Source organism: Manduca sexta, chromosome 3, assembly GCF_014839805.1.
Source record: "Manduca sexta isolate Smith_Timp_Sample1 chromosome 3, JHU_Msex_v1.0, whole genome shotgun sequence".
NCBI lineage: Eukaryota > Metazoa > Arthropoda > Insecta > Lepidoptera > Sphingidae > Manduca > Manduca sexta.
The window spans coordinates 5,061,300-5,086,167 of NC_051117.1; the positions used below are offsets into that span (position 1 = coordinate 5,061,300).

Below are 24,868 nucleotides of genomic sequence, written 5' to 3' on the forward strand. Positions count from 1 at the left end.
ACGAAAATAATATACCATCGTCGTTCGACTTGATGCACTGTAAACACGACACTAGTTTTTTCTTTTTCACTTTTTCCTTGTCATTTTTCGGCTTTCCATTCGGCACATCTTTCTTTTTCACATCGTCATTTTTCGTTTTATTTTTGCTGTGTTTCACGACACCCATTTTCGCGCGCGAATTTTTTTTTTGTTCAAAACGTTTGTGTCGCGCGTTGCAGATGCGCGTTCGGTAACTAGTGTTGGACTAGCAACGCTAACTGCATTGGTGTGCGAGCGAGGGAACACTGGCCGCCAGTCGGTGCCCCGTGGTGTCTGCTCCGCGCGGCTCCGAGCGACGTGGACGATCGCAACGCACAAGCAGTATTAGTCTAAGGTGCGCCGTGAGCTCACTCGTCCGCCAAATCGGGATGCCCGTTTGGGAATCAAGGCCAATATGCGGATTAATATTCCGTATGTGAACAATTCCTAAACGCAATGTTAATTTCACCCAATTATTATTTCGGACGGGGACCGTATTCCGGTGTGAAATTACGTACACTGTTACGGGGCTCGATTTTGTCGGATGTTTCGGTAACAATAATATTGATGGCATATGAATGAACTGACACCATAATGTCTATCGGAGCTTGTCTCGCTTTTATTATTGTAATGAAGAAATGTTTATAACACCGTCAGGCGTCAGATTGGGAGCACGCAACACATTTACTGATGAAAACGACCTTCACTGGGTGCAAATAGGAGCCAAAGAAAATTCAATCGATTTTCTTATCCATTAATGTTTACGAGTGACGACTAATCGTAAATGAATTGATTGTTCAATAGAGCTGATCAATAACTAGATTTAATTGCTTCCATCAAGTCGTATTTAGATATTCTGATTTTATAACTACAGATGTATAACCAGATACCTGCAAAGAATTCAGAAGTAATCTGAAGTGGTGGTTCAAAAGAATCTATATCCGGCACAGTAATCAATAGTTTAGACCCGGCCACATAATTATAGCACGGGCAGCCATAGCATCAAGGGCGGTCTATCTCTTTATACATAATACTGTTGTCTGAGAGCCAGTAACTATGAGAAAGGCACGATCTTAAATCAGTTTAATTGTGCGCAGTTGCCTGAAATATTGTCATCTATAATTATTTACTTGCTAAGTAATAAAGGTAATTGCATACGAAATTATAATGAAAAATAAACAGGCATTATTTTTTTACTTAACATTAATACAAGAAATAGTATCCTGGATTGAAAAAAAAACCTTTATTCAGAGAAATTTTTTAAATCAACTCTGGGCGGTTTGGTAACCACTATGAAATCGGTAAAACTCAGATAGCAGCCCTGAATTTACGTGTATCATGAATCATGGCACTTAATTGCTTATTCTTTTGTTAATAAACTAATGTATTATTAATGAGTGAACAAGGTGTTATTATGTATATAGTATTATGCTAATCAATTACTAACAAGCGCATTGATTCAAAATACAAATGTGGGTCAACATGATTCTTCATGGTGTTTTCATTCTTATGGCTTAGCCCTAAGAATTTATGTGTAATTTAAAGGACATGTTTCTTATGTTAGTGCCGAAACGAAAAATATGAGATAGATTGAGCAATATCACTATGACTTACTTTTTTACCAAAAATATTTGTTATTTACTGAAATGTTAGTTTACCTAATCATTTATGTTGATGTAGTTATTTATAAATATTTTTATGAATGATTTCCATTTTAAAACATATTTACAGCTACTTCACAAATTGCTTACTATTTGTTACATAAAACATCTCGCACACTCAAACATGGTTAGCTCTTAGACAAACCACGTAACAGTAGTCAAGGAGACGCGTGACTAACGTCCATAAGTCTCACAACTGTTACTGTTACTATATCTAGATATCATCAGGAACTGATGTTCAATTAACACTATGGAATCGTGATTTTTGATACTTGCGAATTATCATAAATATATTAGAGAACTTTCGTAAATGTCTCTTGCAAATACTTGATGTTACATTTCGGCTGATCGGCGTGTTTCTTTACCATTTCAATATATGAAAAAATAGATCTGTCAAGGTTAAAATAATTCTCTCTAGCTAAATTAATGTTAACTTTATATTGTAATCGATATCCTTTTAAATAAGTGGCATACATTCAACAATTGATATCAAAGCTATAATAAAATCTACACCAAATAACAGACGATAATAACATAAAACTAGTACCAAAACGTATTTCGCTACAAATAAGTTTGACAGCATTTTTTGCCACTCCGAAAAATAAAGGAAACTACCTCATTCAGCCAAATGCCGCCTGTAAGACAACGTCTACATTACCCAAATTAGGTAATACGCTTTAAATACCAGGTCGAATCGCCTGACCTTTCTCAAAGTTCATGTCTAGATAAAGTACTCAGGAAAGGCATTAAATTCTCTGCATTTCCGTACGTCTATCGGTTGGATGGCCGCTTTAGAATTCTAATGGCAATACACATTCCATGACTGTTATGTTGGTATTTGCTGACATAAAAAAATCTTGACAAATTAACAGGAGAAGCATCAAGCAGCCAATTGGGAAAATCGGGAAGAAAAATTTGCGAATTCGACACGTTCCTCTCACAATGTTAACCCACGTCTCTTATGTCTGTAGGATTTTGGCAAAGGCTTAACAAATCGATTGTTTATATTACAAAATAAACATAAATACATATATATATATATATATATATATATATGTATTTATGTTTATTTAATTTTGCATATCATATATATATATATATGATATGCAAAATTCAACATATGCCATTTCGTCTGTTGTCGGTAATTTCTAAACTGTTTGTGCCGTGGAAAACTATTTATTGAATGGATGTGAGAAGTTTTTATAGAAAGCAAGTACACATTGTGCTGAGTTACACATTTGTTGAACTGCGGTTTCGAATAATGGACTCTACAAGAAACAGTTCCCAAGCAATGTGTAGATGTTTATATTTCTTTTTGTAAATGAGTCTTCAGGATAAGAGAGAGCGGATTAGATATTATGAAATATTCAATAAACAGCAAGATAATTTATCCTTTGCGCAATGAAAGGCAATGCGCCAAGTTGGGTTATATTAATTATTGGAAGAAGGACTACTCAAAGCTTTATTATGTAAGTATTACCTATTGTTCAGTAGTAACTCGACTTTATAAATTCAGCCGTAATTGACCTAGGGTTTAAAATAATTTATATTTAAGGGCCTATATAGATAACGTAATACGAAAACGCGTTTTTAGTGCGCACTATTCTGCGTAAAAGTACGCACTCAACGTTTACTTTTCATTTTGAATCGTCATCAGCGCGTTTAAAATATATTTGCTTAAATACAATGTAATAATAATTTATAGTATAGGAATAGTATGCCACCTTAGTGCTAATCAAAATTATAGGTTAGAATGACATAACGAAAGCTATAGACACTTATTTCGAATTACTTTCTATTATTGTAAGGACGGCCGGGTAAATGGCGCAGTGACATGCGAATGACGACATAATGACTAACACTGGCTTTCATTGAGACACGTTTATTTATATCTTTACTAAAATATACTAGAATTACGTGGCAATGATGCTGTTGATTTTTATAAGAGTAATTATATAATTGATTATAAAAATATTACTTTAGTGTTTCCAATTCCATTTTGGAATAAAAATGAAACGATATGGGAGTTTTGTAATATTAGTAAGATTCTCTGCATTTTTAGATAAGGAAAACTTACCTATATCATAACATAATGGCCTTAGTTTTACATAACTATATGAAATAAACAGCATTTAATAGTACTGATCGACTGTTCTCCAACAAGACAGAATTTACTAAAACATTTTGCACGGAAAGGAAATATTATAAACCGTGCAATAATTTATGCGATAAATAACGCCCGCAGAAGGTAATTTTAATGTCAAAAGTGTTTTATGGACAACCTTTGAATGTTTTTGTATCTATTTATTTGTGTTAAAGTTTAGGTTTTTATGGCAGTTTGATTTTGTCATTATTTTATGAATATTCAAGCGATTTTCCACTATAATAACATAGATTGAGTCAGCGTGAATTAATAAATATCTTCATATTACTTTAGTGCCATTTTAGCTTGTCTCGTAATCGTCGAAAAAAAACAAAAATAAGACCGCGTAATAGATATTTCTGTAGATTTAGATATTATTATGTTGTAATATATTTTTCCTTCTATATTTTGTCTGATTCTCTACATGACCACGTTTAAATATTTCTATACATATGATATTTTACAGAACACATTTCTTATTCATCCCCAATGCTTATGCCTCTTTCGATGGTTGGCAGCTCGCCCAGATCTCCCCTGGCAGTTTGTTTTGGATGGTTCATTGGCCTCCAAAAAGAATAATAATCCTTTCATATTATAAAACAAAATTCCTCGCGTATGTCTGTCTAAACACGATTAACTCAAAAACTACCAAACAGATTTCAATTAAAGGTATTTATGTATTTCAAGACCCTGGGAAGGGCATAGTGTTTTGGTATTGATGTATTTTAAGACCCTGGGAAGGACACAGAGTGATTTATCAAGAGAAAATATATAGCAGAACTTTTATCCCGGAAAATCTCATACACACGTACAAAGCCGCGAGCAAAATATAGTTAGCATATTCAATATGGCTCCGAAGATATGTCAATTCATTGATCCATAGGATAAATGTCAGGAGCGAGGAGTTCGTAGTATCACTGACCCCAATCCATGTCAGGCTAACGAGCGCCGACGCTTGACGTCTAGGATTAGCGGATGAACGTGCTTCAAACATTCATTACGCTGTTATTCATTCATATGGATCTTACGTCTGTTAATATTGGGAGATCTTTAGGGTCTATTTGCTTTATTTTGCCTTCAAGCAACGGTATTCAGTGATAGCTAGGGGAATGTAGCCAGTGTAACTAAGGGTTGTGTTGATAAATCAATCTCAACTTTGAGTAGGATCTCAAGTATACATTTAATGTATTGAATTATTTATTAACAAAGCTAAATTCGTAGTTTAAGAGCTTGTTTGATAAGTAAAACTCAGCTATTAAAATCCGTGATACTGTGATTTACGACATTATTTTAATGAATGTTAAGAGCGTTTACGTGCCGCGCGTGAAGTCAACTATAGGTAATTCTTCGCAAAATTCACTCACACAGAGCCGTTGCGTAGCTGTGTGCGTAGAGTTAGCGCGTCGGCTATCTTTATAGTCAGACCAACCAATTTTGATCTTTTCGCTTTAATTATCTAATTGGAATGTAACTTATGATTTATGAATTTATGATAAATGATGAATTCTATTATTAAATATATTAGAATTCATCATGAAATAGTTTATATGTATCATTTTGTAATTTAAAAAAAAAAATAAACATTTTTAACAAATTTTAACGGCAATTGTACAAATTGTTATTTTCACTTTTTTTTAAATGCAAATGCTTAAAAAATTTAAGCATTTGCATTTAGAAAGTACCCTTTAGTAAAGTGGAGCTCGTCATGAAACCGAAAGATAGGCACCAGAACTCCGTAATCAGACAGTAAATCAAGAAAATTACTGTGCTACGATGTTTATAATGGACCACATAATTACTCCATAGATCTGCAGTTTTTAATATTGAACGTATTGAAAGTTTAAATTAAGTCATTAGAAATTACATATTGGAATTTATATTTTGAGTCAGTATGTAATGAGATGTCATTTTTAGGTGTATAACTAAAAAGTGAGAAATAAAAGACTTCTTTTTTCGGAAGTTGGTTATATTTTTTGGACAGTTTTTTTTAATAGGTATTGCTTCTCAGTGACATCGATCATCAATCGATCGATTGTACATCCATGTATAACAATTTACCAGTTTTGTATCCATAGTTTTGAATAATATTTGCGACACACGACGAAGCAAAATAGTTGGTTCTGTACTTTTTTACCAACAGCAGTCAGCTATGACTGTAAGCATTGGAATACCGTCTTTTACATCGCCACAGGCAACATCTTTATCAGTTTCTTCCCTAGCGGCCTCTTGCATCCTGTCCTCTGCAACTAATTTCAATCATTTAGCTAACTCGTCGTAACATTTCATGTAAACATTTTGCGTTAATATTGGTAAATCTATGGAAGCTAACTGTTCGTTTAAATTTGATCTACCAACTCCAGTCATCATAGCTCCATTCACAGTTCCACGATATACGTCCATACTATCAGTATATCTCTTAGCGCTTAAATAGCTTAAATTCCATATTGCACATATTACACTTCATTAAAAATGTTGACTGCAAGCAAACATTATTCTCTTTCAATAGTTGTAAATGTTCGATACTACAATTTGTTGCTCTGTTGTGGTTATTGAGTGTTTTAATTTGATTCAAAAAATATTGAAATCTATAATTTTGCGGCTTTTAATAACCTTATTTATTTTGAGTGTAATATCAGGCTCGATTACCTAAAAATTAAAAAATATATATAGAATATACTATTATTGTTATCGAAGTTTACGCAAACACTACATACTTAAGTAAAACTGCATATGGATCTAGACGCGTTTAATTTATACAAGTATAATGGCGCCGAAACCTGTACAGGGATAAAGTAATATGTAAAATTGATGTGAGCGTGTAAACCTAAACTAGCCCAAATAGTTAAGAAGATGGGTATACTAACTACTACTAGTAGTTTTATTCACTAGCTACATAAATTACCAAATCCCTTATTTCTAAGGTTCAAAGAGGAGAAAGATATAGGATTCCGTCTCTCGTCACTTGAATTTTCTTAACAGTGCGCACCAGTGAACACAAAAACCTTGTTATTTTAAAGTAAGCGTACCTATGCATTATGCAAAAAAATCAGCCAAATGCGAGTTGGACTCGCGCACTGAGTAATTTGGCGAGTTGTAAACGTTTTGACAACGGGACAGCAAAGTGATTCTATAAGGCTAAGAACTCATGAAGCGGTTTTTACTCGCGCCCGCCGTGGTTGAGAAACGGCTGTTTTATTTCCAAACTCATGACGATCGGAGATCTGTGCGATTTGTAACCGCCGCGGTTCCGATTATGTCCTGCAAACTTGGCGAGCGATTATCGCAAGGCGGGCGGTTACAAGATGGACAGTTAACGGTCAGTTGAGTTCCAGAACGCCATGGACACATATCAGAAACGATCACGATGGAGGAAAATGGCGTCGGATTTCTGTAACCACCCCTCCCCTACCGACTACTGCAGTTGCCAACCTACTAACCACAGAGCGCGCTGGTGCTACCGTGGCCCGCACGATTCTACTAGTTGGCCGCCAATACAGCGGGTACCGCATACAACCGCGCACGCCGCGGGCGTAAAACGAGTTTTGAAATGTGCGTTTAGTCCATTGAAATGTTACAAATTAAGGACCGAATATTGCATTTCTTGGAGGACACAATTTTATTTTTGGGCCATGTGTGGGGGGTCAATAGAAACTTAACCTCAAGTTTGTGGGGTCGCTACCATTGTCCCCCGGCCGCCATCTTGGAAAAAGGGGTGAAAACTCTTTTTTCGAGATATCTCGGAAACTATACGTCTTACAAAAATTTTGTGAAGCCATAATTTGTAGCAAAATGTTTTGCCTGCAAATATGTTTTTTTTCTCCTTTATCCCCAAATGTTAACTCATACCTTTTCTACCTGCATAACATTCGATAAGTTTAATTTGGTAACTTTTATGGCAAAGAAAAGAGTTAGGAATAAATAAGTAAAGTTGTACGAATTTAACAAAAAAATTGTAATAATATATTTACAATAAAAAAAAAAAAACAAAAATAAGTTAAACATTTTGTTTCGACCGGATTCTCATGAGCATTGACGAACCCGGTAAACTTTGGAGCGCTGTAACAGCGTTTTAAATGAATGAAATAAAAAAAAATTATAGGGAGCAATTTTCCTCAAAAGATCATTTACAAGTTAGTTTGAGGTAATTTTTTTGCAAAATGTAAAAAAAAAAGTTATAGAGTAAAAAAGAAAACTTTTATAAACATTTTCTCACAATTTGCTTATAACTTCTTTAATTTTTAATTTAGGGCAAAAAGTTATATAAACATATTTGTAGGCAAAACAATTTGCTACAAATTATGACTTTACAAAATTTATGTAAGACGCATAGTTTCCGAGATATCGCGAAAAAGTGTTTTCACCCCTTTTCCATGATGGCGGCCAGGGGGACAAGGGGGGCGACCCCACAAACTTGAGATTAAGCTTCTATTGACCCCCCACACATGTCCTAAAAATAAAATTGGGTCCTCTAAAAAATACAAAGCTCATGTAACATTTCAATGGGCTAATTGTTTTTAGCTTAAGGTTCCATTTTTTTCTTTCGCGTAACTGTTGCTCAAGTGTTTAATGAGTAAAAAAAGCAACAACCATAACTACAGATGCATATTATAACATTAGTACATCAATCTTTTAGCTTTTGCTTTAGCCGAATTTTCAGCGTTGTTGCGTTTCCTTTTCTTGCCTAGAAATAGCTTTACTTCCCATTGTGTCTGAAATATAATAATATAATAATAATTTATAGTAACTACTAAAATGATTGTCACTCATTAAAGAAAAAATATTTTTCTTACTAAAGTACTAAGATGTGGCAATCACTGTATACACGTGACTATTTTTTCTACGCACAGCAAAGGCCAACTGGAGTCCGGCCGGAGCGACGAGCGATACGTCCTCTCTCTAGAAAGCCTCAAGGCGGACTAATTTGAAACGATTTGTGCGTTGCATTTTATAGTGGTATTTAAAATATTTATAGAAAAATAACAGAACTTATTTTGTTGAATTTTTAAATTGTATGTTTTAAGGAGATGTTCTTCTATTATAGTAATCCAATATTATATTCAATTAAGTAAGATATAGTGATAAAAAAAAATCATTTAAATGACCAACATTTCTGAAATTTTCGAATTCTTTGAATTTTTATTTCTCATGAATTAAACATAAAAAGATATTTTTTTCTCTACTAACTTTTTTCTTCAGGATCTTTTTAGTTAGATAAAAATAACATATTGTTATGTTCCTTAGTGGTTTAAGATATTTTGAGCTTCGAAATAGACGTTCGAAGCGCAAATTTGAAAACCTCTGTTCAGTTTTCATTAAATAATTTACAAATACTCAATAAATCTAAAAATGTTCTCTACTAACTTTTTAGACAACAAAATTTTCTATAATAATTACTAATTCATATGTTTTCAAAATAATGTTTTGATGGATATTATCTCCTTCGAAAAGTGCTGTTTTTGAGACATACGGCGCGCGGATGCGTAAACGCTCTTAATCAGAGTTTATTATATAGCGACAATCCTAAGATACTGACATTAATTTGACAGAGTCTCAGCGAAAGTAACTTGCATTTTATTAATATGGCCCTAACGCATTATGAGATTAAACATAGAATGTACATTGCGACGAGTAGTGCAGTCCTATTGTAATACTGTATTTTTTATTGCAACAGAATGACAACACGAGGATGCCAGTCGCGTGATGGTATGAAATACCGACCGCCCATAATCACTGTAGCACCATCCAGAACATTGGATTAAAAAGTAAGCACTGTATCACAGTCCATTTTTAGGTTATGTTAGAAAAACTAATCTACCCACTTTTCGCCAAGTGTGTTCCGTCTCATAATATGACAGGGAGCGAGCCTATCGCCATATCAGGCACAAATTCTAGACTCCGGGCTGATACTGAGCAGAAAATTCCAAATACCACTTTGCTCGACCCGGGACTCGAACCCAGGACCTCAGAGTGCCGCCGTATCGTACCATGCCATACCATGCTTTTTAGAAATCACACACAATAGACAACTTCTAATCCACATTATTTTTACTATCAAACACGACGATTACTGATAATACATTTTGTACAATTTTTAGCGCATATATCAGGTTAATTGACGCAAATCACCCACGAGTCATTACGTTTAAAGTCGCATTAGTCACGGTTGGTTATTGTTGGGCTTCCGTGCTCCAATGTCACGGCAAAACGCTGTATGTGTGTCATTGTGTACCAGTTTACTCTCTGAGAGGTGACGTTATCTCACTATAGGTATTCTGAATTACGTAGTGTTTGGTTTATGTGGGCTGTATATATTGTTGTTTTTAATGCAATCAAGATAAAATATGTAAACAGATGCATGGTGATTTTACTGCCAATATCGCCGTCTAATGTAGGGGCGGCCCCTTGCCGCCACCTGACTCCAATTTAGGGTCGACGCGAATTCACGCATGTTGCAGAAACGATTATTATTACTTTTTGAGATCAACCTGTCTGAAAACACAATCTGGACAGTTCGCCCTGTAAAACGAACCATTAGACCAACGGAAAGGCGCTTAACATATACAAATTGTAAGAAAATATTATGTAATATTAAAATAACTGTTCAAATTTCGGATATTCTATCCATAACCTATGGAAAGAGGGTTCGATTTTAAATGGTACTCTTTTTACAATCAATTATGGCTGTGCTACGAAAAAAACAATCTACGAAAAAAAATATTAAAGAATATAGGATGCAATTCGCTAATCTAAACTTAGATCATGTTTCTCTAGGCAGGATGTCACAACCTTTAGCTAAACTAGTTTTATATTGTCTACAATAAAAACAATTCATCTCAAAATATACCTAATCAAATACTGCATATTTAACTTGATATGGTCGAAAATAGGCTATTATACTTAATTTATAAAGTTCACGAATTTTTTCTATATTTGAATCTTAAATAGAATTCACGATCAAAATCCGTTTGAATATCAACAAGACAAGCCTTTATACGCTGACGGAAGAGCTAGATGTCAAAAAACGGAAAAGTGACGTAGTTATAATATCTTTATGACGTCATGGGGAACCTCTTACTTTCGTGATTCGTGCGAAAGAAAGAGATGAAACGATTACCGCATCACACGTCCATTCTAGGAAATTGCAATATTTGGAATATGAATTACTGCTCTATTTTTTATTATTTATATTGCGGGTGTACAAAAGAGCATTTTTTTCCTATTTACTATCACGTATAGAATTATAATTATTAAAATCGATCGTAGTAAAATACCCTATTACGCAACACAAATGAACTTCAGTAGAATGTCATGCTCGCTGGTCGGCTGATTCCGGAAATACGACTATTTATGGTCTGCTACAATAACACAGCTATTTCCTGTAATGGGTTAATCTGGAAGCCTCGCTCGACAAGGAAGTTGGCATGTCAAGGATGGAGAAATTATAGCGCACTATAATGGTTACATAATCAGATTATTGAAAACAAAAGGTATTTATTATTAAGGTACCAATATTAACGGATGATTGTTAATTATAAATCATAAAGAGTATATTTATGTCCACGATATGCAAAGTCTATGTAATAGAAATAGTATAAGCAGTAAAAAAAAATACAAGTGGAAGAGGATTAAAAATTGGATTTTGTAATTTTGATAAGGATTTACATACCCGGTCTATACAAATCTACAAACTATTGTATCACCATAGATCTATTTTGTACACCAACAAACAAACTGACTAATATGAAATATTTGTGCTACACCGTCACGAGGAAAATTATGATGATTGAACATAAACAGGAAAATCACCCGAGATCCGCTGCATTGTGACATCTATAAATAGACTGAATAGACTACATTTATTATTCTAATCAATGTCGTTTTAATAGATATTAATTTAACATAGAGTATCTTAGATTGAGGCGAGTAGCGCCATCTATCCATGAATGGCCGAACTAAAGTTGTTTACAAAGCGAATATATTTTAAAATTTAGCAAAACAGTTGTCTAAAAGCTTTATAATTTATATTTTATTGTAAAATTTTAAAAACAATATATTCAAGCGGGCCATTTACAGTATTTTAGTAAATTTATATTTTGTGTTTAAGCAGGAACATTTACCGTGTCAATGTTTTAAAAAACTAATTAAAAATAATCTATCGATGAACATAATATTTATTTGAAGAAAAACACAATCACATTTCCTACGTAACAAGTAGCGCGCTCTAGTGGCGAATCTCAACACTAGAATATCTCTACATAAAAAAAATCCAACACGTTCAAAGCCCATAGCCCATAAATAAATTCAGTTTGATAACGCAACAATAGCTGTCAAAGTGGTGGTGCTTTATGTAAACGTGGTATTTTTGTTGTGAGAATAGGCATGATCACACCCGCTGGCTGTTTTCCAGATGAGGCGCTAGTGTGTAACTGAGCAAGTCTCGACAGTGTTATATGTAGTACTTTTATTATAGGTGGTAATTAAAATTAAATAGGCAGTATTTTTTTTTCTTTGAGTATTTTTACGCAAAAATTTCTTAACTCTTCTTTTTTAAATATTGAATCAAGTTTAAAAGTCACGAGTTTTTCTATATCTGATAGAATTCATTTGCAGGAAAAAAAACTGTCAGTATCATAATTTGAAAATACGTAATTACAATTTATAGACAATTAAATAACTTTCGCAACTGATTAAATTCTAAGGGATATATTTTTGTGATCAAAAAATATTAGTGTTAATCGTAGTGGAGCTTCAGTATCTTTATACTACTGACATAATTTCTACAATTTTAAATATTAATGTAGGGTAAGAACACCTATGGGATTTATTTATATAAAAAAACATGGTCATTACTCCCAAAAAACAGCTAATGAGTGCGTGAAAAATTATCATCTTGATTGGAGCCTAATTTGAGTAATTACTGACTCGCTGAAACACTAAAATTTGATTAACGTAATGGGATCGGCATGAACCTTTTAATATGAAACGCATTAGGAACCATTTATTCAACATCAATATTTTCCATTAGTTGTTTGACCTTGGGAACATTTTCATCGAAGAATATTCTGGAGTGAAATATAGCTGTTATTTTTAGTTATACTGTTTTAGATTTATGTTTATCATTCATATTTGTAGGGCAGATGTCTGTTAAATTACTGATTTTATACAAATACATATCGGATTCTTATTACGATTGTATTCTTCTTGCAGACTTAATTTTTTTTTAGAAAACTCAAAGCTGTCTTTACTCAATATTAATGTAAAATAAAAATATAACGCAAGTATGCAATTGGTTCTTTATCTACATAACCAATAGCAAAAAAAATACATGGAAAAGGTTTGATTAGTCACGAATTATTGTAATATTTTTTTTATTATAGATTATGTACAAACCAATTGTAAACACGCTTTGAACCGATATCGCTTGGAGCAATTTCATACATTATTTCGTAAGCATGTAATTACAATAGTATTTGTTGTAAGGCACTGTTACGTGGTAAGCCTCATTATTAGATTATTAGATCATTATTAGATCAGAGGCCGTAGCCAAGATCTCTTTCTACAATCGTTGATGCTAATATAAATCAGAAAATCTTTGGTATAGCAAATTAGAACTATATGTCAGAGGCTAGGTTATATTATTTCTATACATGATGTCAGCATCTATAAAGTACCGTAGTTAAGGCAGTGACAACGGTGCCCCGGCATAAGAGTCAAACCCTAGAAGGAAGAGGAGAGTAAAAAATGACTATACAAACACCGAGTTTATGTCATGCGTAGTATAACCTATAAAAATAATTATTACATACTAAATGTTGTTCGTGGCTTCGCCTGCGTGCCTTTCCTACTATAAAAGTCCCTAAAACACTATAATGATTCATAGCGCCACCTGTATACACTAACGCCATCTATTTCAAATTGAGATTAAAAATCTATTAATTTCCATTGGAGCAAATTAACGGGATAAGAATAGCCTATGCGCTAATTTAGGACATGGTTTCTCCGTGTAATATTACATCCAAAACCGTTCAGTTATTTCTGAGTTTCTAACAAAGATCCAAAAATGTTCACTCTATGATATTAGTAAGATAATGACCCTATTATTTATATATTTATTTATTAACTCTCACCTGGCACATAAATCTATTAACGGCAGTGGATCTACTCATTAATTACTAGGGGGCTTTGGAGGTAGTCCACGATGGTCAAGTACTCATTAATCTACTAATACTTGCGTAATATGAATAAAATATCGTATGTATAGATAATGTCCACGCACTGATAACGTCACCATAGCAACGAATACATAAAACATATGACATACTACATTTTAACACTGTATATAAAAACGTAATATGTTATTTCCCTTTATACAATACAAAAAGATTATTTAATCTAAAATAGAGTTATTAGTATACGTAAAACATACGTAATTTGTTTTTAATGTAGATTTCATCTGTAATAATTGTTCGACGCAGTTACGTACTACGGTCGCAGAATGAATATCTGTTACATGGGCGGTTGGGTGCCCTAGACATTTCAATAGCGGGTGATTCAATGAACTAAATTAGTGACAACTACACGCGTTATCATTATTGATTTTTTTTATCGGTCGCAAACTTTTTCATACTACAAAACATATGCAATTGATTAAGTAAATATTCATGGCGGAAAGTGAGTGCATTAGTTGCGCCTCTGCCCACCCCTTAGGGGGTAAAAGACGTGTGTATGTGTATGTAAAATGCCGAAAAATATCATCTTATTCATTATTCATTTTTACTCGTGAGTCTACCTTCGAAGTCTCGGTTGAATAGAAACTAAAGTGTGGGTTTCTTACAAGCGCCGACCTCTATTCCACCCGACGATTAAAATCCTTTCTTAGCAACTGCCTGCAGTCCCTAAGGAACATATTTACAAGAGTTCTAATTTTAGGCCTCATAGTTCCTAAGGATTCGTGATTAGATAGTCAGACCCATTTAGCGTTAGAATGTTTTGAATTTATTACAATTAATTATAATAATTACTGACGCATGTTATCTACTGTTTATACGCATTATATTATCATTCATTGTCTGATTAATCGCATATTTACATATGACCTTGATCTTTTAACTATGACGCTATGTCTAAAAGTCGAAAAGCGTTATTGTATCATTAATATAAATAAAACAAAATATGTCATCGCTATACTTATGTCTGACGTGACAATAATCTCCCGTTATTATATTTTGTGACAGAAATACCGTATTTTTTTTAAGTTCAATATATCTCATTGGTATTCAAGAGCTTTCTCACATCCTCCAACGTTTCTTCAGTAAGTGTTTTTATTTTAGTTAGTTTACTATGTTAGTTCGTTGCTTGAATCTTGCCTATCAATTGCAAATAACGTCACCCTTGTGTATTGAAAAAGTTGGCGAAACAAAATTTAGGCGAAGAATTGGTCACATTTCTATCATGCGCAATTTTGCCTGCCTGGCGGCTCTAGTTTTAACTGCTCGTGACCGCTTATAAACGTTCAATGCCGAAAGAATTGAAGTGCATTGCTTTAAATTTCGCTCTTGTATAGAAAACAAAAAAAGTGGGCGAAGAATTGGTTATCTTCCTATTATGTGTGATGATTCCCGTCTGACGACTCTAGTTTTAATTTAACTAAAAGTGACCGCAAAAAACTTCCAATGTCGAAAGCATTGCCGTAAATGCCGACCTTGTGATGAAAACCAAAAAATAATTCAATATTTTCAGCTAAAAGTCACTTCAACTTTACAAATGTCATGGGACAGTAACCCCGGCTTACTCATATGTTTTTAAAAAACACATTTTCTCGTTCTAAAATCCTTTAGTGAGCTCATAACCACCCACATTTTCAAACACCTCAATGGAAAACAAAATTGCACTCATTGCAGTAAACTTCCAGATTTAGAATCGGTGAATAAACGGAAAATACTTCGTGCCCTAAGTGGGTGGCACTAGATTGCTATTTAGTAGCAGTTGTTGCCTGTTTGGGATTCGAATCCGTATGATTCAAGCGAAATAATTGCATGGTAACATGCGTATAGCGAACAAGGAGGTAGCGTTGTATTAATTGTTATAAACATCTGGTTAGTATAATAATTATGTTATAACACAATGATTTCGTATGTTTACCTTATTGTTAAACATTGAAATAACAATAATTTTACGAATTTTATCGCCCCCCGTGACCATAAGTGTGCAAAGTCTTCGAAACGTCCGGAGAAAATAATAATATAAAAACACGATAAATTTTACGCTATTTAAGTAACCCATTTTAAAAGCTGTAGTCATTATAATTTGAATGTTTGTAAGTATCTACAATGATTGAATTGATCTTTAAATTATTATTCTAGAATACAGGCCTATATAATTCCTTACAATGTTTTCCTTGTATATTATTAGAGTTACTTCGATGCATAAGAGCCGATTATGATGGACATACCGCCCGGAAACATGAAGACATCCTCATTACTTTAATATTCTGTAGGTATGTCATAACTGCTGTCAATCATACAAACATATTGTATGCTCGCAAGTACATACAAGGTCATTTTGACATTGCGTTAGTAACATGAAACCATAATATATTATATGTACTATACTTCTCTTCTTGATGCCAACACTAGCATAACTTATTCTAACTATGATGTAAAATAAAACACTTTTTAACAAAAAATTATACTGCCTTCAAAAACCACTAAAACCAAAACAATATTTAAATTACCTATATACTGGTTACCAATTCTGGAGTAGGGTCACTAATTAAAATTGCTAGCAATTCTATACTACAAATCTAGATATCCCTGTTATGTCATAAGGTTTTCAAATCAAACTAATACATTGTTTGATTCCAAAGAGAGAAACTCGCATTACTTTTCTAATTATGGAATTATATCTAGGTATAGTATTATCGAAGTTTTTATAGCCAAAGGCCATGACCCAGACACTGGAGTCAGGCGTGAGTCATCAGCTAATCGTAAGGTCTGCATGCCTTAGCCTACGAGAAAAAACTTCAATGCCGTAAGAAGAAAAAACAAACATATCATTATCAAATAGAAAAAATGTTTAACCACATAATATTTGAAAAATATGCACAGAATTATGTGTAGCATAATATATTTACCTTAGTCTATGGTTCAAAATTACATTTCAAATTTAAAAAACGATGCAAAGAATGTTTTGCTATCATTCTTTAATATTATTGTTTATAAAATTATGTAACAGAACAGCATTTAGATTTTTGAATGGATTATTGAGACCATAATTTTGTTATAAAACGCAAAAGAAATTTAGACACAGATATTACATTCTTATTCCAAAAAGCAGTTGTTTTTCCATCACACAACAATAAAACCGGTTTGTCACCGCTTAAAAGTAAATGGAAATCGAAAAAATACATGCGATTTTGCACACGAAATCATAAACAAGTCCGTCTAAACAACTCGACTTAAAAGACGTTATTACTCTATTAACTATGTTGTTAGTTTTAACTTTGTATTTAAAAGTGTAAACAACCAGTACAAGTACTGCAGATTACACCGATAAGGTTTCTTACAGCGACTGTGACTAACTCATAGATTCTCTTATCTTAATGCGACAATGCGAGAAATGCCTGACGTCTTTGTATTGCATGGAATAAGGTTGTTAGAGTCTTGATTTGTGATACTCCTTGAAATTCTGGCATTGGCTTTGTTCGGATTCTCGTTTTCTCAACGATTTATTTTATAGTGTCTAACCGTGGATTTTAATAAAAGATCCTAATCGCTTTTTCGATCGATTGTGAAAATCGATCAGAATAAATATTTTTGACATACTAACAAATCACTTATTTTGATTCGTTTATTCTCGGGATCGGAAAGAAGATGGAGATTGGGATCGTTTACAGCCGGCCTAGCATGCGCGCCACGACAAAATTTTGTCGACACTTTTTCTCGTGATTTTGTCGTTTATCTCTATATGTCTACCGACACTAACATGCGCACTCATTTTCTCGACTTGTCACGAGAAAAAGTAGAGAAAAATTTTTTTTTTATTAATCTGTGGTATTTTTGTCTACAAACCCTAACATGACCAAATAATTTTATCGTTTTTTGACACACGTAAACGAGATATTTGTCTTCCATGATATTGTACGAAGAGATAAACCGAGAAAATTATCAATTTAATTTATTCGTTAAAACGCGATGGTGGTATCTTACTATAGTAAAATAATATCGATATACGACAAACGAGAGGCGTGTAAAGTGGAAAGAAGACATATTATACTTAATTGATTTATGAGATCCCTTTGATACAAAACGAATGGCATTGTATATATTAAAGAAAAGTTTGCTCCCGATTTGGAGTCTCAAGCCAAAGACATAGCCGTCTGTTTAAAGGTAATTGAATATATTTAAAACATACTTAATTACATAAGTAGCTGAGTTTAATATCAATTGAAGTATTTTGATTTATAGATAAAGGAATCATTTTTATTTTTTTAGGTAAGACTCGCGAATTTTACGTGCAAGGTATGTTAGGGCTCTTAGATTGTACACATATAAAACTATTATCTCCTAATGAGCCACAAAGTGCACAATACCAAAAAATGAGGAAGGATGCCTGCGACACCAAGGTTCAACTGGTAATGTACTATTAATTATTAAAGTTAATAGAAATAAAAAATGAATGTACTTTGAGAAATATCTTCACAATTAATACATAGCCTCTTCCCTTTCATAAAAATGAAATTAGTGTGCCAACTAATGAGGTAATAAGAGCTATTTAATCAGATTATTTGCAGTTTTCATTTTGTTTATTTTAATACTACAAATACAAATGAGTAACTTTATTTACCATTATGTTTGCAAAACTAGTACCTATATATTACTAAACAAATGTTTACATTAACATTATGGATTCAAACAGCAAAACTCTTAATTGGAATGCCAGGTATCGGAGAAGATACCATTATTATGCAACTTAACAATATAAACAAACAATATCTTGCTTTATTTCTTTATTAAAAACTTCATATACACTGATTGTATACTGATGGACTTAACTATTGATATATGGTTATTCACAGTTTTAAATTGTTGTATAACTATATTATTTTACCACTGGTACAACTTCACATTATATTACTATTGTTAAGTAACTGTAGGTAATGCAGTATTTTATGTTACAGTGTTTCAATGGAGGAAACTATTATAAATGACCATCATATGTGAGAAGAACCTGTGCACTTATCAGTACCTGCAAGTGTCTCTCAAGCAGGATGACCTCAATTATAATAAATAGATATTTTCCTATGTAAAAATAATCTATATTTTATTATATTCACATTTTAAATATCAAGATAGTTTTTATTATCACAACAAAATCTTCTACACAAATTTAGGCAATAGAATATTTCATAATAACTTGTTATACAACAAATTTCCTACAATTACTGTAATTAAATACTATGAATAATTTCAAGAAACAGAAATTGCACTCTCAAGTAATTGCTGCAGTTTACTTATATTATTAATTTCCTAAACCTGTATGTTTTATCTAGTGTAGTAATAAAAATACCTAACAAAATATATATACTTACATGATATTAAGTATTAAAAAAAGGTAGTTTTTTTAAAAAAACTGGTTATAAAAATACATATTTCATTAAATTATTAAGTTCAAACCGAGCAATTAAAACACGTTTTAGGAGTAGTATTTGGTAAGCTCTTCAACATGGTGTTGACTGCTGGGCTAGGGACATTCCAATGAATGTAGAGGGACTTGATTCACGGAGCTAAAACAAAAGAATATATATACTTACTTCATATTTTAATAAACACTATTACTTTTTTACTTTCAAAAACATCAATTACCATCGAATAAGAACAAACTTGAGCTTTGTGGCTGCAAAGTTCAACTTACAACATTGGTGTTTTGCTAATAAGGTTATTGTTTCACTATACTTACATCAATTGGGTATTTTGTGAGGCCCAAAGCCACAGCCATCTCCTTCCCGATTGGACTACTGATTCCATTAGGCATTATGTTACATCGTTCTCACGGCGGGGCGTAGTCATTCGAGGTAAAGTCCGGCTTGGGCACCATATACTCGTACAAATAATTGTCTTGTTAGATTTTATTTGATTTGTGTCTGGTTACTTCGTACTCCAAAATAGTGCGGAGTTGTTATTTTGTGTTAGAATCCTTATTAAGTATGTTGTACAAGATATTAATTTTGAATTTGTTTCCTTATTTACGTTTTTTATTTATATTATGCTCTTTGTTATGACATAAACTGTCACATAAAACGTCACAAAAACCATAATTGGATCATAGATCTATAAAAATTGAATGAACTAAAACCATTGTAGCTATATTAGAAAATAAAATGTTTAGAATATATATTTCAACGGGCAACATCGGTTTGTCTTCACGAGTAAACTTATGTCTTCAACGAGAAATTTGTCGATCGTGGTGCGCATGTTAGGGAAAACGAGATATTAATCGACATCGACAATTTGTCTACTCTCGTTCTCGAGATATCTCGTGATGCGCATGCTAGGCCGGCAGGAGTCTAAGGAAAAATATTTTATAATTTAAATAAAGAAGAGGTTTATCGTTTGACTCTTCTCTACACTGGTATGAATTTAAATACATCAATGTTATGGTTTATATTATATTTTAATTATTATTTGATTTATAAATAACAATATTTAAGGATTTGTCCCATTCATTTTTAAAAAACATAAGGCGTCTTTAGTCTCTACCTAAAGCAACATTTATATTTATTTTATAATTCATTTATAATTATTTTAAAGTTACATGAATGTATTATCTATTAGACATAGTATCTCGCCAACGTCAGTTGCACATTCTATTGACATCTTTGATCCGTGCTAAATCAAGTATGTTAATTATAAATTATAGTAGGCCTTGAATCAAATGCTCTACGCGTTTTATCGCGGTTTTGGCTACAGAGTTGCCAAGTTAAACTAAATTGTCGGTCTACTTGGATACCAGAATTACGATTTTTTTATGAAATCTTGATACAGTTTATTTAGAAGTATTAAACTTTTTTGTAAACTTTTAGACCATATGTATTAATCATATGATATAGCATCACTGAATAAATATAACATATTATTGACAACTAAAATACGGCACAAAAATCACTCGAAAATGTAGTGTCGTATGAAATGAAATTAGGCATAATGTAGAGTCGGCGAAATGCAATTTTCCACGTATAGTGCAGGAAAAATTTGACTTAGTTTCACTGACCATCTCCTTGATTTTTAACCCCCCTTCCCTTTCCCCCCCTCTTTTAATCCAGTCTCAGGAAACTTGTTAAAAAGCTGAATATAATATTTCGGAATCAACTCGCATAATCTGGCAACACTCAACCCACATAGAGCGGAACAGGTTCCTATCGTGTAACAGATAAATCGAAGAGTTGAGGTCAGACCGGCCTTACATCATTGATAGCTATTAAACTGTAGCCTTTAACGTCCGTGCCCAGTTGGGTATACATGGATTTAGATATTTGATACTTTTCCTAAATATTTGAAGAGCTGTTTAACTTTTAGTAAATTTTTTAAACCTATTTTTGTAGTTAGTTTTTAAATTTTAGTACAGTTAATAGTTTGCACATTTATTATAACGTTTACGGTGATTGTTTTTATGAATCATGATAATAGTTAGTCCACCATCATATATTATGCAAAGTTGATCTATATTGTGTACCTGAATATCGTGCCTAATTTCTATAGTTGAAACAATAGTTACATATCGTGCCAAGTTATCATAAACTATCAAAACGTTCATTATTCAAGTATCAAAAATACTCAAATTATTTTGTTCTACACCTTGGTAGGTGTAATTTAAAATTTCAAAGTATCTTGTAACTTTACAAATTGTTGCGTGTGAAGAAAATTACCCCCAAAAATACCCATTAAGCCGTCAATCAAGAAACCTTGCCACGTAACGCCTGTGCGAAATGTCAGATTAAACGAAACCTCCTTTGAGTTGGGCTTTAATGTATAGAGCCTTTGCTCGCGGCTCCGTCCCCTTAAAAAGTTTCCCCAGGATAAAAATCCCACTTTATATTTAAAATAAGAACTCTATCAATACATCTGTGAAAATTGCAATTAATACAATAGTTATCGTGTACTGCGTGTGCAGACATAGAGAGTAGAGACTGACAGAAAGACACAAAAATCTATAAACCGTTTTGGCTTTTGTTCCACTAATAAAGACCCTCATATTAGTTTTTTTTTTCAATACCTTTAACGTATACACAGCAGTCAGTTACAATTTTATTATATATAAGGTAACTTATTCAAAATGGATTAGGTACGGCCTGTCATCAACTATTTCATCATGTTTCTACATAGACTCGAGTATTTAGAAACAAATTACTCATATATTTACCTTAAGACAGATTAACTGTATAGTGCTCTATCATTGGTTATCGGACTGCAAAACATGGCTACTACTTGAAAACATTAAACAACATATTAACGAAGATTTAAGTATATTGCGCCTTATAAAAATCTTTAAGAGAAACAAGTTTTTTACAAACTTTCTGGCAGCTGGTAACCTATCAACCCGCATTGTACCACCATGATGAACTAAAGTATATTCCTATATAACCATGAATGTGGAAACATTTGCCCATCAACATGCCATTAACAACACAATAAAAAGAACAATCCGCAATAAACAGTGGTAACAAACATTTTTCAATTTGTTTACATTGAATGCAAGTTACGCGGAGGCCGAGTCTGCAAAAACCGATTTTATTTACTTATGTAAAGTTTTTATAATTGCATCTGCTAGATCGACGTTTAGTTTAATGCGTGGATGAAAGCCGATTCCCGCGTCGGTGTAATAAATAGTTTTGTTCTGATCTATTTCAGATTTTGTTGGTACTTAAATCTAATAAATCGTAAAATCTCGCGCGCAACATGTTTCCTGGAACATTATTGTTTTATTAATATTCAGGGGAATATTGGTTAATTTTACCTATGTCATTGGGTGGATTTAGTGGAGTTTAATATTAAAGATGGCAGTTATTGTTGGTAATTATAATAAACTTACGTATATTTCCCAAATGCTAAAGATAAACAAACAAGTCAGATGGTAAACAAAGATTAGAACGTCGATGCGACACTAAGGACATTCTTCGAAATTATCCATGACGGAAAATATAAATGTCTTGAATTATTTTCAATATCCATAATTTATTATGGTAAACATGAACACGTCCCCAAACTACTGCCAATGAATCATTGTTTGAACTGCGCGTTTAGAGTCCACCATTGAAGGTTCTATACAAAACACGGGTCACATTAGTCATTCCATGAGCGACAATGTGACTTATTTTAATTTATGTACATATCTTCACGTCCTTCGTACTGTGGGGTGGATTAAGGTGACCCCACTTTTACTAAAAACAGTTACTTACTTCTGTAGCTACATTTAATATTTTATTTAATTATATCAAGTTTGCAAGTTATCTGCGTTCAAAATAAACTTAAACAAGTTAATAAGCAAAAATCACTGACTCATTCAATGAAAATCGTATGTGTAGGACACGAAAATAACCTTCGTATGCCGTGTACATGCGCGTAAAATTAAAATTCCTGCTACCAGTTTAATAATAAATTTTGGCGGTTCGCCACCGACGTTAACCGGCTTCGTTCATATGCAGAAAAATTAAAGCGGCTTACACACTTATCTAATCACAGAATAAACAACTCACCTGAAGGGATCAGTCCTTATTAGCGTTTCACTAACACTTTCAGTTTCTTCACAGCACAGAATGTGATACACGAACAAAAGAACCATACATCACAGTTACATCATCGAATATTCGCGGAAATTAGCGTTGCCATACGTTCAAACAAACACTATGGGTAATAATTAGCATAAATACACAAAACCGTAAATATACTTACACCGGTGTTATGACGCGCGGCTGTATGTTCGGATGCCCTTTGCCTTTTAAGATTTAAAGTTAGATAGCTGTTCTATATTTGAATTGGATTAAGTTGATTGGTTAATTGAATTTGTAGTGTTGTGCGTCGTGATAAACGCGGAGAGGTCGCGCGGCGACTGGCCGCGCTCGCCCGTCGTATCATTGACGCCGGCTCACGTGCGTTTGCATGCAAAAAACTTTTACACAGACACATAACTCTCGCACAGAACTGACGAGAAACGCACCGTAGTGCACCGAAGGGAAGGAATGTGATAATTATCGGTAATTAGACAAGGCATTGTTATGGAAATTCTATGTGGCTCACTCACCGAAACACTCTAAACAGGTTAATGCACATTGTTAAAAAATGTGATGACAAAATAGAAAACAATATACATAATGTTTAATATACTTATTACGTTTGTAATTTTATACTTTATTATATGAAATAATATAGGAGTGGTATGTACCTATAGTTATAATATCATATTTATTTAGGTATTGTTTCTATAAGCAACGGTTTCCGTTTTTTTCAGAGACCATAGTAGTTAACTTTAATACATCATGAAACAATATAAAATCACTCAAATACTTTTCTATTCAAATAGCAAATCTACTTTTCAGCTATTTTAATTATCTCCATGCACACTTTAAGTCCTGGAATCTTCCCGACATATAAAATTTCTCGTCCGAAATATAAGTCCTTTATTAAATTATAATTATAAACTTGTATAAACTTTTGTGCATATTTTATAGAATATTCTTAATTTGAAAAAAATACTGGCCATCTCTACAACGAAAATTACTCTATGATGGAAAAAATAAAATTATAAACAGACGTTATGGGCTTGATTCTATTCGCCGGCTGGGATGACGTCACATGTTATGTTTCACTTCGCAAGCTATTTTGTAAACGTGTTTGGTTATTTTAAAGCATGACCTAATGATAACTTTAATTTAAATTAACATTTCTAAACATCGAGTGTGATTTACATATGTGAGTAACTCGTGATTTAATAGTGTTTATGCGGGAAGTGAAGAGTCGTGATGTGTCAAAGTTCAAAGGAAGTTAAGAAATAG

The 24,868-nt window shown here is 33.0% G+C and overlaps 1 protein-coding gene and 1 long non-coding RNA gene across 5 annotated transcripts in view; both read right to left on the reverse strand.

Annotated features, from left to right (window-relative positions):
* The window catches only part of LOC115440460 (ankyrin-3), a 137,389-nt gene that overhangs the window by 29,038 nt on the left and 83,483 nt on the right, over positions 1 to 24,868 (reverse strand). The window lies entirely within an intron of this gene.
* On the reverse strand, positions 19,519 to 19,869 carry LOC119189541. The gene is made up of 2 exons (XR_005112459.1): positions 19,780 to 19,869; positions 19,519 to 19,606 (listed from the first exon to the last, which is right to left on the reverse strand). It is a non-coding gene; the product is annotated as an uncharacterized LOC119189541 (long non-coding RNA).